Source organism: Vulpes lagopus, chromosome 21 (assembly GCF_018345385.1).
Source record: "Vulpes lagopus strain Blue_001 chromosome 21, ASM1834538v1, whole genome shotgun sequence".
In the NCBI taxonomy this organism is placed as follows: domain Eukaryota; kingdom Metazoa; phylum Chordata; class Mammalia; order Carnivora; family Canidae; genus Vulpes; species Vulpes lagopus.
The window spans coordinates 22,821,338-22,832,392 of NC_054844.1; the positions used below are offsets into that span (position 1 = coordinate 22,821,338).

The following is an 11,055-nucleotide window of genomic DNA, read 5'->3' on the forward strand; positions in this document are numbered from 1 at the left end:
AGACTTTCTATTAAGGGACAACTCCCTGAAGGGTCTCTTAGCTGACAATCGAAGGACTGCTCATGGCAGTGATCAAATCTAACGCAACAAAGTGCTGGTGGCTCTGTGACTCATCACAGCAGGAGCTAGCACCGAGGGCCACTTGAGTTCAGTGCTTTGTGGCGCGGCAAGTTGGTTTAGGAACAGTAACATAGGGGAGCAAAGACTTGCAAGGTGTTTGAGGCTCAAGATAAAATGCAGACTTACAGTGCAAGTTGCTTCTCAACTGAATAGGAAGCCTAGAGGGGTAAGGAAATGAAGAGAGCATTCTGTCTACCTCACGCTTTAGGGCAAATTACCTGAAGACGGCCAAGGTCAGTCGGTCTAGCTGTTGTGCAATTTATAACCTGATAAAAATAAGGATTGAGGCCTGAGAAATAAACTGAGCTACTTTTAAAAGGCAAACACTAAAGGAGGTTCGCTTGCAAAACAATGCCTTCTAATTACATGCACTACGTATTGTTCAAGCATATTTACTCTCACCTGATACAATCACCTATACCTGTCAGTTGCATATTACAAGTACATTTAGAAGAGTGCAATACAGTAACTGCCCCCCTTCCTCTGTGGTTTCACTTACCTGAGGTCATCCACGTGCCAGACGCAGATGACCCTCCTTCTGACGTATGGTCAGGTCAGTTGGTAGCCTAACACTACGTCACAATGCCTACGTCGTTCACCTCACTACATCCCCCCATGCAGGCATTTTATTATCTCACATCATTATAAGAAGGGTGAGTACAATACAGTAAGAAATTTTGAGAGAGATACCACATTCACATAAGTTTTATTACAGTACATTTTTATAATTCTTTTGTGATTATTAGTTATTTTTGTTAATCTCTTACTTCATCTAATAAATGAAACTTTATGACAGGTATATATGTGTGCATAGGAACAAACAGCACATATATGACATCCGGCACTCTCTATAGTTTCAGGCATCCGCAGGAGGTCTTGGAACATATCCCTCATGCATAAGGGGGGGACTACCGTATACATTGAGCAGTTCCTCTATGTCATACATGGAACTATGGGTTTACACATAATTTCATACAACCTCATTTCATGTGACTAGGAATCTGGGAGGTGATACTATCCTTATGCTCATTTTGCAGTGGAGTAAAATGAAACATCAGAGAACTTAAAGAAACTGCTGAGTCTTTTTTTTTTTTTTTAGTGACAAGTCCACCTGACCAGGGCTACTGCTACTAACCCCTGGGCCATACTGCCAAACCACAACTAAATCATTCAGATCTCCTATTGCAAGATTATAATGGACTCGTACCCCACCTGCTGCCCCCATGCCCTTAGCAATAGCTGTGCACCAAGACCATGCTTCTAGTTGTGCCTCATGGGGGGCTGTTCCTATCTAGTGACTGAACACAATTAGGGGACAGAGGATTCTTCCAATAGCTGACTCTTGTCTGCCTAGCCAAACCTTTCCTGGACTGCACTACAACAGAGCTTCTTTCTACTCAATTCTCCTTCCTTCCGTCTCTCCTTCCATACATGCCAAACCAGGATCACAACTGAAAGGCTCTCCCACCTTTCTCCTCCCTCTTATTACATGTCTAATCCCCTGCTCTCACCTGCTTCTCAAGGGATCCAAATTAATGCAATAACCAAGTTATTTATTTCCTTTTATAGAAGGCTTTCTTTTATCCCTGGTCACCTGTATAGGTACCTCCTATCCCACTATTCAAAAGTTTGCTTTATGGGATGGGCAGCCCCAGTGGCATGGCGGTTTAGCACCACCTGCAGCCCAGGGTGTGACTGTGGAGACCCAGGATCGAGTCCCGCATCGGGCTCCCTGCATGGGGCCTGCTTCTCCCTCTGCCTGTGTCTCTGCCTGCCTCTCTCTCTCTCTCTCTCTCTCTCTTTCTGAATGAATAAATAAATAAATCTTTAAAAAAAAAAAAGTTTGCTTTATGTCATTTTGCTTTCATAAAAAACCTACATTAGTATCTGTTTTCACTAATCCAAAGAGTATTTCTGCTTTTATAAAAAATGGTAATTGCTTCTTCACTTTACACCATTTCAGCTCACGAAAGGTTTCACTGAAATGCTCTACTTTCAGATAGCAGGGGAAGCCCATACTTAGAAATTTTTCCTATCACTGGAAAGAGAAAACCACTAATTTCTCCACGTTATTATATGTCATCTCATCACACAGGTAATATATTTATTGGGCCTTTCTCCTTGTACCAAATATAAACAAGCCTATGAGTTTCTCTTTGAAGGAACTGCAGACGCCAAAGGGCAAACATTGCAAAGTCAGATTTCTTTCTTTTTCTTTCTTTGGAATCTCTGTCTACATGTATTATAATTTCATCTTACTTAGAGGTAGATAATTATTCTACGGATAAAGTCACAATAAATTTTCACTAGTGCCTATCTATATTGGAAAATCAGAAAGGATAACAAGAAGACAGATCTATAGTCAGGTCCTAAAGTTTTTGTTTGCCTTTACCTATTATGCAGGATAAAATGTTAATTACTGAAGGAACATTTCTATGAATAAAAGATAGAATTCACACTTGCACCAAATACAGCATCTTAATAAAACCACATTGTCAGAGATCATATATAGACGTTAACTGAATCACTACTTTAAAGTGTTGATCTCAGCCTCAAGGAAGTGATATATTTTTCTTCTTGGACTCAAATAAGTCCAGTACAGAGCAAGTACAAATTTAAGCTTCAAACATTATTAATGATCAAAAAGACTTGGCTGGAGGGACAGAGGAGGGTAGCTAACATTTATTAAGCACCTAGTTCATGACAAACCCTATGCTAGGAATCTGACATACAATATCTAGTGTAATCCATGCTGTATCTGTTTAAGAAAAAGCATTATTATCTCCAGCTTTAGAGGTGAGTACACGGGACAGAGCACTGAACTGCTGAGAACTCCAAGTGAAGTCTTGAAAGAATTATACATAGACCTAAACTGAGAAGCGCCAAAAGCTAGCGGGATTGCCTCTCGCATCCCGCTTCCTTCCTGAGTTCCCTATAACTAAGACTTTAATTGTGCTGCAGTGACAACACAATACCTGAACATCCAGGGAATTCCAACTGGAAGTCAAGCCAGAGCCCTCCCATCCCATCGACCACTGCATTATATGTCCCCTTGGTTCACGTGACAGCATATCATCACAAAGTAACTGAATGACAAGTAACCCAGCATCGAAGATAGAATTAGGGGTTTGTTTGTTTTTTTCTTTTTAACTTACAATGAACTTGAAGTAATAAAGAACAAATGGGCCTGTATCTATAAAATTGAATAGCACCTCTCGTGGAGATACATTTTTTTCTGGGTTTATTTATTTTTAAGGGTCAAGTTTTAAAGGGTGGTTATTTAATATATTCCTTAAATACATTCCTTATCCCCCCTACATTTTCCCCCCTACTTTTATCAATATGCCTGCCCAACATCCTTACCAGTAAGCAGAGTAATTACTTGCCTATAAAGTATGATTTGGGTAGTACTGAAAAAATCCCCATGTTCATAAATATTTCTTCTGGCAGTTTCACTTGATACCTGTAATCTCCACAACTCTTTCTCTAAGGAATTAGATGGTCATAATAAACTGCAACAATAACAATAATAATAACCACATCTAGAGAATTAAACCATAATGAGCTATTAACACCTTTGAATTAATTAGTTTATGAGCCAGAGTAGGGCAGGAATTCAGAAGGGTCCTTCAAAGCAAACTGGGCTATTATCAAGAGCCCATCCTACAGTTCCTATCCCTGATCAGGAGAGCATTCAAAAGCACCCATGTAGGCAGCGAAAGGGGTAAGAGTTTGGAGGAAACAACCCAAAGAGCATCTTCCCCTTAATTCTAAAGACGAGGAAATCGAATATAGTAAGGTTTCTTAAGTAGCACCACAGAAATGTCCTGACATGGCCCAGCTAAAAGTGACGAAAAGTGCCTTAATATCTGCCCTGCTACTGAGCTAGAAGTCCTCTATTTCCCCCTCCTTTAAACATAAAAATCCATTGGTTTTAAGCAAAAGGTTAGATCCTTGCTTTGTATTCTTAAGAATTTCATTTTAACTCCTCCATTAAGAGCAACTTTTCATGCAAATGAATTCTTGGTTTAATTGAAAATCATTAAATAACTTTTCTACATCTAAAATCCTTCTCCTCCTAGGTATAAGTAATTATTTATGTTACATCACATACGGAAAATAAACAACAAAGACCCCACTCACATTTGAGAATCATTTACCATTCCCACTCCCCAAGCTCCCCCAAATGGGAAATGGAATAACAAGACTGATCATAATTGGATTAAGAACTATAATTCTTTAATTCATTCATCAAATTGAGGCATTTGGAACAGTTTATTTACAGAGTTGTTTAGACAGTTTTGTGTGGTGTTTTTTAAGATAAACCAAAATGCCTTTCTGAAAGAAGTTTCAGATCCCAAATCATTAACATATGAAAACCAAATGCAGACAATTTACAAATGGGTGTTTTAAACAATGTTTGGAACAAAATTGGACTTTTATTTTATTAACTATCTACAAATCTAGGTTCAGGATATACTTTATTTGAAACAGCCAAGCACTCTCTTTGCCTTTAAAATAAGCCTACATTTCTCAGGCTAAAAAATTGTGACGAGTGTATGAGGGAATGCACTGACTTTAGGCCTAGACAAATAAGTTTTCTAGGTTACTCTCAAAACTCTAATTATAGCATTTTCTACCACTGCAGGTGATTGGATATTGGGTAAAATGTCCAGGTATGCCAATCAATCATATCCAACAATTCTATCTGATGAAAATCTAAACAGGATTCAACCTTAAAACTCTGTTGTTTGAAATCCAGTGTATTTTAGATCACTAAAAACAAGTTTTATCCTGCCCTGTATATTACTTTATATAATCTGAACATGACTTCAAAACAATGATTGTCTATCACTTAGTAAATGAATAGAGCCTTTTCAAGAAGACAGCATGTTCTTTTAATCATCATATCATAGTTTTCATTTGCTTTAAAAGAAAAAAAATATTCAAGCGTTCAAATTCATTAACTGGAAAATGAAATTTTAAACTTCCTCTATAGCTCATGTCTTACCCCCAAAAACGACCAAGAAAAAAAAAGCCATCATACCTGAGCATAAGCTTCACTCTCCTGTTATTTACTATTTACTGCACAGATAATATCTTTATAAGCAAATATTCATTTTTTTTCTTTTATAGAGTCATGTGTCAGTCTAAACAGGATGTGCATTTACATGTATAGAACTAAGTTAACTTGAAATAACCACTGAATCTCAAATGCCTGGTTATTTACCAAATAAGTTTGAAAGTTTGAATCCTGTATATAACATGCCATTTGACCAGAACTGTTTAAGCTCAACAACAAAACTAATAGAGTCTCTGTATTAAGAGTTGAAACTCTTTTTTCCTGTACTAAGTTTTACTCTTTCAAGTCTATCTCAGATTGATTCAATATTACCCATTCAAAAAGGCTACAAAAAGAGATTTTTTTCAAAAACCCACAAGGAAACAAACAAACAAAAAAAAAAACCTCTATTAATTCTTCACATACAAGATTGTTAGAAGACCACTGGAAAGAAAAAAAAAAGAATTTCAAGCGAGCATGCTACTATATAATTAACACAAATAACTAAATAATTATGCACATCCCTTCCCACCCCCACAATTAAATGTTTTTAAACAACTCATGTGATGAAAGATCTACCTTTTAGGCAAACAAAAGCAATCCCTACCAGTCTGAGGATTTAAAGCTGTATTGCATCAGTTTTAAGTGATGCTTATGATTTTTATCTTACGCAGTTCTGAGGAATAAACAGTTGATGACATAATTTGCAGAAGAACTTTGCACAATGCCTAAGAGAACTTTCAGTGTAAGTACTTTTGATTTTTAAGTCATTGTGGCTGAATTTATCTAGGCTTCAGCCTCGGAGCTATATTTAAATCAGGAAGAAGCACCCCCAGAAACTTTGTCCCATGTATCTACATTTGAAACCAGATTCTTTCCCTATCACAGTTAACAACAGTTCACATACAGCTGAATTCCTTCAAAATGAGACAGATCAAAATTTTGCAGTTCTGTAAAAGACTCTAAGAAATGGTCCTCCTTTTAATTCTATAAAAGTCAAACTTAAAAAAAAAAACATTTCTGTATACTTTAAAGCCATCTGGCCCTTAACCTAATCACTCTTGGCAATCGAGCCTCACTCCTGTAATCCTGATCAAAAACTCTGCTCTGTTTTTTCTGATTGAAACATCCATTGCCTCCAAATCTCCCACGCGCCTACTTCATTGGCTTGTTTTGTTTGCGTGGGCTTTTTTTTTTTTTTTTTTTTTTTTTTAGGGAAACTAGGGGCCATTATTTATGAGCAGCAAGGAAACAAATCACTCTGTCTCGTCCCTTTGCAGATTCCCACACTTATTACCCAAAATCCCACAGATCTCTCTTGGTCTTGCCCTTGCCTGAAGAATTGTGCTGAGCCTGAAGGCAGTCTCTGGGGAAATCGGCTCAAGCCTTTCTTGACAAACTTCTTTGGATATCTGGATACTGTGAGGTTCTCAAGTGGGATAGAACAAATCCCCAAACTTTTCTGGAGTACAGCTGACTGCCACCCAGAGTGCCTGGGTTGGCTGACAGTGACTCTTGGCTCTGCACATTCACAGAACCCCTCATTTTGCCCTGCTTTAGCTGAGAAGCAAGCCATTAGAATGAATTTCCCATTCACCACGCTTCGGAGTTTAGTCTGCGTCTTCAGCTATGTGCCAGGGTCAGTCTATGCATTAACAACGCTCACGCTTTGCAAAGTGTAAGGAAAACGACTATTAAAATACGGAAACGGCGCTGTGCTTCAGGTGCAACCTGGGCCGGCAGATCAACACCCAAGCAGCCGCTGCTCTCAAACCAAACGCAAACACTTCCCAACCCAATGTGATCTGCAGTCGGCTCAGCTCTTCTCCTTGCCATCCCCGTAGCCCCAAAGTGCAAGCGAGGTTTCCCAAACCCCGCGCTTCCAGTGACACAACACGTGACGGTTTCACTTCGTACCCCGCGGGGGGGGGGAGGGGGGGAGGGGGGTGAGGGGAAAGTAGTTGCAATTAAAATGAGAGCTTCCGGCCTCTGGGATCCCTCGCATTCTGAAGGATGGGACTCGTCTCCGAAATTCCGGGCGGGAGAGAGAGGAGGAGGACTGGTAGGCAGAGGGGCTTGCAGAAAGCGAAACAAAAAGAGGAAAAGGGAGCCTCCTGGGGCTGTGGGGTGGGCTGGGGGCCGCGCTCGCGGGCCTCCAGGGAGCGCAGGGAGCTCCGCCCCAACTTTTAGGGTCTGTGGTCCAGCGTCGGCCGAGCTGCCCCGGCGAGCCCAGGCTCTGCCCCGCGCTCCTGCCCTCCTCGCGCATCACCACCTCCACCGCCGCCGCTTGCAAAACAATACGGGCAACAGCGCGCAGACTCCCCAACAAATATCCAAAGTTGTCCCATTTCCTGAACGGGGGCCAAGCCCGCGCTCCGGGGTCCCCCCCGCCGGCCGGCCGCCCCCCTCCACCCCCGCCACCGGCACCACCACCACCCCCCCGCCGGGGGGGATGACAGGGCCACCTCGAGTCTCGAGCCGCCTCCCCCTCTCCCCCAGCCGCAGCCCCGTCCCCACCCCCTCCCCTCCGCGTACTTGAGGAAACTCCGGCGGGGCCCCCTCCCCGCTCCGCCGCTCTCCAGCTGGAGCCGGGAGCCAGTGCGGAGCGGCGGGCGCGGCGGGCGGCGGGCGGCGGGCGGGCTCTGCGCCCTGGAGGTCTGCCCGCAACAGCCTCGGGACCAGCAACAAAGTTACCCGCGGCGGTTCGCGCACCTTACCGGGTCTCCGGAACGGCTCCTCCGGCGCGGGATGCAAAGTGGCACGCGGCGGGCTGGGGGCCCCCGGGAGGAGACTGGGGATGGGTTTTGGTGGCTCGCCTGTTTGACTCAGTGTGTGTGTGTGTGTGTGTCTGTGTGTCTGTGTGTCTGTGCGCGCGCGCGCGTGTCCCTCTCCCCCCCCCCCCCTTCCCGGCTCTCGCTCCCGCTCCCCGTGTGGCTCTCAAGGACGAGGTGAAATCCCTTTGCTGGTCATGAGGCGGCTTCGGAGACAAACAACACAATGCGAGCGCAAATAACAAAAGGCAAAAAGACAGTAGGAACAATGGGGGAGGCGAGGGCAGCGCACCAGCCTGCGGTCACCGCGGCCCGGCGCCCGCCCCGGGGGGTGCAGCGGGGGCGGGCGCGGGGCGCGGGGCGCGGGGGCGGCGCCGGGGGGCTCCGACTCCCTCCAGGTGGCCCCCGGGCTCGCACACACCCACCCTGTGACCTCCTTCCTGCAGCTCGCCGCCTGGCCGCCCTCTCCGTCCCTCCGAAGGAAAGGAGCCCCGGAGTTTGCTCCCCCGGCTGCTGCAGAGTAACTAGATTGTAAATAACGCGGTGATTGCCCACACCGTGCAGGAATGTTAAAAAAAAAAAAAAAAAAAAAAAATCTGCCCTCCACTTAAAGGAGCGATAAAATGCAATGGCAGGAGTGGAAGGAGGCAGGGAGAGCGGGCTATCTCCGGATCTCGATGGAGCTCGCCTCTACAAATACGCGTCCGTGTGCGGCCGGGTCCCCTTTGTCAACTTCTTCCCTGCGCTGGAACCTCACCCGCTGCCCTGCACCCATTACCTGGGCCCCTGCTTGCCGCTCATCCCCGTGTGCACACTGTACAGCTCGCACCGGGTGGGGGGGCGCGTGGGGGTCTGCGAATGTCCGCGCAACCTTCTGGGAGGCGAGGCGCCGCTTGCCCGGCGCCAGGGCTGTAGCGGCGAGAGGTCCGGGTTTTAAAGCGACCGCGACCTCCCGGAGCCCCGAGGCGCGCCCGGGGGTCTCCGCCGCCGCCGGCACTTGCAACCCACCCACTCCTCTGGGGTGCGGGGAGAGAAAAGTTTCGAGGCGCTCTGCCCCCTCCCCTGCCTCCGGGGTGGTTGAGCTGGTTTTGATTTGTGGGGGTGAACTCAAGTGACCCAATGCCCAAGAACCGAGGGATGATATTTAGGGGCGGGAGGGGTGGCGCGGGGCGGGGGGGTGGGGGCTCGGCGCTGGGCTTGGACGCGGGCGACACTGGAGTTAGAGCGCGAGGGCGAGAGAGACCCTCGGAGTTACATCACCCTGGGAAGCAACTCCGAGGTGATGCCCCGAGCAGGAGCCGTCGGGCTGACTCCAGCGTGGGCTCTGACAGCTCCCAGGCTGCTCTGGCGCTTATCTCTTCCCATCTTACTTTCATTGACTTTTAACAGCTGCTGGTTGGCCAGGGGGGGAAAAAAAAAGAAGAAAAGAAAAGGAAAAGGAAAAGGAAAGAAAGAAAAAGAAACCCTTATTAAATCCTCAAGGGGGGAGGTGGGGGTACTCAGGGGCTCCGACTCATCCTCCTAGGACTGGTGTCCAGAAAGGGGCCAGGAGGGAGACGTCACGAGGTCGGCAGCGGGTCTGGAGGAGGGGGATGAAGGGGACCCAGACACAATGCGAGCAACACGTTTCTTTTCCTCGTTCTTCCCTTTCCTCTCCTCCAGCCGATTTGCATATCCTCTTTCCTCATCCCGCTGATTTTCTTCAGATGCGCATCCATCGACTGAGTCGCGTCCCTGGGCACCCCCAGCTTCTCCCAGAGCGCAGCAACACCACCAGGAGATCAATGACCACAGTCTGTTTATGCTTCACGCGCCTGGAGGAGCAGGGCACTGAAGCAGCATGGGAGGGAGGCTTACGGCTCGCCTGTCTGCGATCTCTCTCTCTCTCTCTCTCTCTCTGACTTTTTTTCTGGCTGGTTTCTAAATGGCAGCTAGTAAGCAAATATAGTTTCTTAGTGCACTGCAACACATACCAATCACAATATATTCACCTAGGAAAGTGATACATCCTTTCTCCCCCGCCCCCCGCCCGCCCCTTTGCACCCTTTGTAGATTTGTTTCTGGAGGTGGATTGCTAATACCTGAGATTTTGCACTTGTCTAGAGTGGAAACTTTCTGGGGTGTTTGATGATTGATTATTTGGTACCTGGTTTCTAAAAATGGCAAAACACCTTCCTTTGGAACAAAAGTGAGAAATGCAAATCTTAATAACTCAAGGCAAAATTTTCAAAGTGTAAGCACAGTTATTATCCACTCCCACAAAGGAAAGCTTTCTCTTCCACAAATATTTGATAGCACAGAGCCCAGTAATTAAGAGAACAATCAAATAAACTCGGGGCTTTCATGGGGACTCTAAATTATCATCTACTTGGAATTTATAAGCAATGTAATCATTTGCTACTTGGACATAGCTCTGGATATGGCATTCTAAATGTGTATCCTTAAACGATTTTACTATGTTTTCTTAAGTATTTAATGAGAGAGACCAGGGATAGTAATAACATTCAAATTGCTGGATCCATGTGGCTTCACCAACTGTGTGAAAAAATTCACTACACCTGTGCATGAAACACCTTTCCTATATGCTACATTTCCTCACATTTCTTTTATCACGCAAGCTTCATGCCAGACCTACCTGTGTAATAAGAACATAAGAATTCATAAGAATTTGTCAATATTTGCACTATACCTGGAATATAAGTATTATTTTTATTCTAAAGAACTCTTGGAGGACACCTGGGTGGCTCAGCAGCTGCGCGCCTCCCTTCAGGCCAGGGTATGATCCTGGAGTCCTGGGATCAAGTCCCACATCAGGCTCCCTGCATGGAGCCTGCTTCTCTCTCTGCCTGTGTCTCTGCTTCTCTCTCTCTCTCTCTCTCTGTCTCTCATGGATAAATAAAATATTTTTTTAAAAAAAGAGTTCTTGGGATACATTAAATGATTTATTTTCATAGTATGTATGTAATAGCTTTTCACAATGAGCTATTACTATGTCATACCCAAATCCTTATATAATGTGCAAGAGGCTAATCAGGCCCAATAAATAAATAAATAAATAAATAAATAAATAAATAAATAAACCCCTTACTATCAATTATGTGA

General features: G+C 45.0%; 1 protein-coding gene across 9 annotated transcripts in view; it reads right to left on the bottom strand.

Moving 5' to 3' along the window:
- Positions 1-10,220, bottom strand: part of SOX5 (SRY-box transcription factor 5) — a 1,001,956-nt gene extending 991,736 nt beyond the window's left edge. For 4 of the 9 annotated variants that reach the window (XM_041735836.1, XM_041735827.1, XM_041735830.1 and 1 more), the window contains exon 1: positions 7,900-8,095. The gene's annotated coding sequence lies outside the window, so the exon portion shown is untranslated. Of the gene's footprint in view, positions 1-7,899; positions 8,096-8,378 lie in introns of those variants that run through there. The other 5 variants (XM_041735833.1, XM_041735839.1, XM_041735829.1 and 2 more) reach the window with 2 other exon arrangements.
- Between the last annotated feature and the right edge of the window lie 835 nt (positions 10,221-11,055).